This window comes from Cebus imitator, unplaced genomic scaffold (genome assembly GCF_001604975.1).
Source record: "Cebus imitator isolate Cc_AM_T3 unplaced genomic scaffold, Cebus_imitator-1.0 Scaffold365, whole genome shotgun sequence".
In the NCBI taxonomy this organism is placed as follows: Eukaryota; Metazoa; Chordata; class Mammalia; order Primates; family Cebidae; genus Cebus; species Cebus imitator.
In genome coordinates, this window is record NW_016107680.1 from 2,011,496 (window position 1) to 2,016,396 (window position 4,901).

Genomic DNA, 4,901 nt, shown 5'->3' on the forward strand with positions numbered 1-4,901 from the left:
GTCTACATGCTTTTGTGCCTATTCAATAGCTGTTGTAGTGGGTCAGGCACACGACAGGGAAATGTGCTGCTGACCTTTAATATGAGACAAGAAGCAGGTTAGGGTTTGGGTTAGGGTCCCCCGCTTTGCAGACAATCAGTTATCAACTGGTAAAGGCTGGACATTGACGAGGTGGCCTTGAGCAGCAGCGTCAACTCTATAAGTATTTTATAAGCATCTGAGACCATTGACCATGGATGTCCTCCAAAATATTAAAGCTAACTTGTGGTCAGGTGCGGCGGCTCACACGCGTAATCCCAGCACTTTGGGAGGCCGTTGTGGGCAGATCATTTGAAATCAGGAGTTCACGACCAGCCTAGCCAACACGGTGAAACCTCATCTCTACTAAAAATACAAACGTTAGCCAGGCGCCGTGGTGGCCTGCAGTCCCAGCTACTCGGGAGGCCGAGGCAGGAGAATCGCTTGAACCTGGGAGGCAGAGGTTGCAGTGAGCTGAGATCGCCCCATTGCACTCTAGCCTGGGCAACAGAGTGAGACTCTGTCTCAAGAAAAAAAAAAAAAAGGTAACTTGTTTCTTATGTTTGCCTGATATTCCTAGCTATTCCTGTTACCAATTCACCTTGGTTTTCATAAACTGACTACTCAGATTCAAATCTCATTTGTGAGCTGATGCAGTTTGGATGTTGTCCCCTCCGAATCTTAGGTCGAATTGTAATCTCCAGCGTTGGAGGTAGGGTCTGGTGGGAGGTGCGTGGGTCATGCGGTGGCTCCCTGGCGGCTTGGTGCTGTCTTTGTGATCATGAGCTCCAGAGAGATGGGTTGTTAAGTGTGTGGCACCTCCTCCTCACCCTCTCTCGCTCCCGCTCTGGCAATGTGACCTGCCTGCTCCCTCTTTGTCTTCCACCATGAGTAAAATCTCCCTGAGGCAGCCCCAGAAGCTGAGCAGTGAGAGCACCATGCTCCCTCTACAGCCTGCAGAACCAGGAGCCAAGTGAACCTCTTTTCTCATAGATTACCCAGTCTCAGGTTTTGTTTTTGTTTTCGTTTTTGAGATGGAGTTTCACTCTTGTTGCCCAGGCTGGAGTGCAATGGCGCGATCTCAGCTCACCACAACCTCCGCCTCCCAGGTTCAAGTGATTCTCCTGCCTCAGCCTCCTGAGCAGCTGGGATTATAGGCATGCACCACCACACCCGCCTAATTTTGTATTTTTAGTAGAGACGGGGTTTTTCCATGTTGGTCAGGCTGGTCTTGAACTCCCAACCTCAGGCGATTCACCTGCCTCGGCCCCCCAAAGTGTTGGGATTACTGGCATGAGCCACCGCACCCAGCCAGATATTTTTCAATAGCAAGGCAAGAACAGCCTAACACCGGAGCTGAGGTGAATCCAAATCTGTCACGTCACTCAATATCTCAGTCAATCAATTGTGGTGAGCAAGAATATAATGCAGAGAAGCCAGAGACTGATGCAGAAAACAAAGCACACAACTCCAGCCACTGAAATGGCAAAGCAGGGAAGCACGTGGAGGCCGGGAGTAAAGACTGCAGGAAGGAGCGGAGCAGCTGGAGTGAGGACCCTACATTCAGTTGCCGAGAGGGACAGTGAAATGAGGAAGACAAGTAAATATTGGGGGGCAGGGTGGGGAAGAGGACAGGGAAGGAAATGTTGAAGGTAGGCAGGTGAGGTTGGGGAAGCTGGTCATTCATTCACTTGCTAACCCGTTCACTAACTGAACACGTGCTTATTTAGAATCAGGTGCGGAAGGCTGCTATGGGACACGAAATACAGGGGACAGAAAAAAAAGAATGTCAGGGGTGAGGGGTGATTATCTGGGCCAGTGGCATGGGGTTAAGAAGAATTTACCAAGATAGTTGTAGGTAAAGAAAGGCAGATTTGATAAAGTACAAAAATATGTTGCAAGAAGGCAACAGGTAGGCCGGCAGGAGAGGAGCTGACTGCCAGGAAACAAAATCTTGCTGGAGATTTCACAGCGCAGCGCTCGTGCTGTGTGCTGGCGAGGACCGTGTGCCGCATGGACAAGCCAAGGCTGCAGGGCGCTAACCAGCCCACGCCTGCTGATTAGCTGGGTGCAGGATGATTGTGAGATATTCACAGGAGGGCTGGTCCTGGACCACGAGGAAAGGCAGACTTATAGTTTATCTGCTTTCTCTTTTTGCTTCCCTTGTCCCACCAGCTTGACTCTTTTTCCCTCATTAGGACCCCAAAAAGAACAAAGGGATAAACCAGTTCTAAGAATTACAAACTCTTTAGATTGGGAATGTGACTCTAAGCTAACTTGACTCAATTTGTGGGTTGCACACACTGGGGAGCTGGTGCACAGGAGCCTCTGGGCAGGCTGTCACTGCTGCGGGGCAGGCGGGAGTCACAGAGGGCAGGGGCACCCAGAGTCCAGACCCGTGGGCACTTTGCTGAGCTTCCCAGCCAGGGGATGGGAAGGACCAGGACAGAGATGGCCACAAGCCCAGCACAGCCTTCTAGACCCTGGAAGACAGGCAGCCCAAAAGTCCATGGAAGGCACACACCGATGCCATTCCCTGGTGTTTCCATAGACGAAGAAAAATGGACTCTGTGGGTCCTTTACCTACACCTGTTCCAGCAGCAGGAAAAGCCCTGACTTGACCCCTCTGAGAGAGCTCAAACCTCAAGGCATGCTGCAGGACCAAGCCAGGAACATGAGAGCCCGACGAGGAGGAGGGGGAAAGGCAAGGAGAAAACTCAAGTGTGGAATTCTTTGCATCTCTGATGAACTTAGTTACCTAATGATAAAATGAAATCTTGCTTTGCCAGAGATTTTTAATGTCGAGACTTAAATGGGAAAAAGTGATCTCTCTGCGCCATCTGGTGTTGTGTCTTGAAATGACGTGCTCCTCGCCGTGAGCACAGAGGAGCTGCAGGCAGCCTTCCATCCCCAGAAACCCAGCCAGCAGCAGGGCAAGATGGGCCCCTCCTGTTACACAACCGGGATTCCTAGCACCAGATGAATCTCCCCAATGGTTAGTAAGATAATCCCTAAATCTAGGGCAAGGCAGCAATTGTGATCCTATTACTGTCTGAAGTTCAGGTGTAGTGGCTCCCACCTGTAACCCCAGAACTTTGAAAGGCTGAGATGGGAGGACCCCTTCAACCCGGGAGTCCAAGACGAGCCTACGCATGGTGAGACCCCAACTCTATAAATATAAAAAACAAAAATAAAAATAGCCAGGCATGGTGGTGCATCCCGGCTACTCGGATGGGAGCCAGGAGAATCACTTGGGCCCAGGAGGTTGAGGCGGCGGTGAGCTGTGTTCACACCACTGCACTCCAGGCTGGGCAACAGAGCAGAACCCTGTCTCAAAAACAAAACCAAAACACTGTACTGTTAGTACAATGAGAACTAACACGGCCAAGAATGCAGCCTTCTCCAGCCTACATTTAACACAGCAGCAGATCATTGACAATCACATCACGGACTTAGAAGTTGGTGTACAGTTCGCAGAGGAAGGAAGGAAAGGAGGAAGAGAAGCAAGGCTATTAAATCATGCAATTATATCTGGTGGAAAAAACAGGAATCATTAAGTGGAATACACTGTGATAGGGCTATTTGATTATAAGAAGTGTATTGATCAAGTGTATTAAATAGGAAAGTAAAATAATCACTGAACGTTACTAACTATAGTGATCACTGAGAATTTGCCATATGCTAGAAGTGGACAACGTTACTCCATGTAATCCTTACCACAGTCCTCTCAGGCAGATGCAGCCACTGAGGCTTAAGGAGCTCAGTGACCTTGCTCACGGTCACACATGGTCGCTGAGAGGCAGAACCGTGGTGCAAACCTCAATCTTTCTGATGACAAAACTCTGCTTTTCATTGCTGTGTTATGCTGCCTCTTTCTGTGAGAAATGCTTTAAATTCATGACTGATTAGAAACCTAAAACTGCAGGCCTCTTTTGGTTTGCAGCCTTTAATCTGTTTCCTAACATTTTCCTTAGAAGAGCGTTATCTATCCAGAAGTAACCAGTTAATGTTGCAAAAAGCACAAGCTGGGTGAAATATTCATTTAAAACTTGGAACACACGGGAATCCTGAGGCAGAGGAAGGGGAGTGTGACTTCACACAGCATTTCCAAATGCCAGGACGTAGAGACCTCCATCTGAGGACCAAACACGGCCGACACATGGATCTACAACATTGCGAAATCTACCAAAAAAAAAATTAGCTGGCCGGTCGCATGTGCCTATAGTCCCAGCTACTCAGGAGGCTGAGATGGGAGAATCTCTTGAGCTCCAGAGGTCGAGGCGGCAGTGAGACGAGGCCACACCCCTGCACTGCAGTCTGGGTGATAGAGTGAGGTGAACCAAACTACCTCCATGTTAGGAGTGAGCCTGCCTGACTCCATCTTGGCTCCCCCCCCACCACCGCCATTCCTCCCTTGAGTGCATACCTGGGTCACACAGTGCTGGGTCATGTTGTGCTTAGAACCATAGAAACACATAACCGTTGTCACCATACCCTGTTTGACAAGCCCGCCTGCTATTGTGAATTCCCCGTGATGGATCGTGTGGAAAGCACCGAGTGTCCCCCTTGGTGACCAGCAATCACAGGAGCCTCTTGTGTGTACCCTCCTTAGTTAATCAACAATCATGGGAGCCTCCTGCCTCCTAGTTACCAGCCTCCTCCCCGACTTGCTCACTCTGCTTCTGTAAAATTCCGCTTTGCCCCCCTCACCCTGAGCAACATATAAAAGGAAATCACACCCCTTCCTCGGGGCCGAGAGATTTTGAGCATGAGCTGACTCTCAGTTGCCAATAAAGGACTCACAATCACATCTCAGAGTGGCGCTTCCTAACAACTCACTCAGATACAAGAAGAGTAAGAGCCTATCTCAAAAAAAAAAAAAA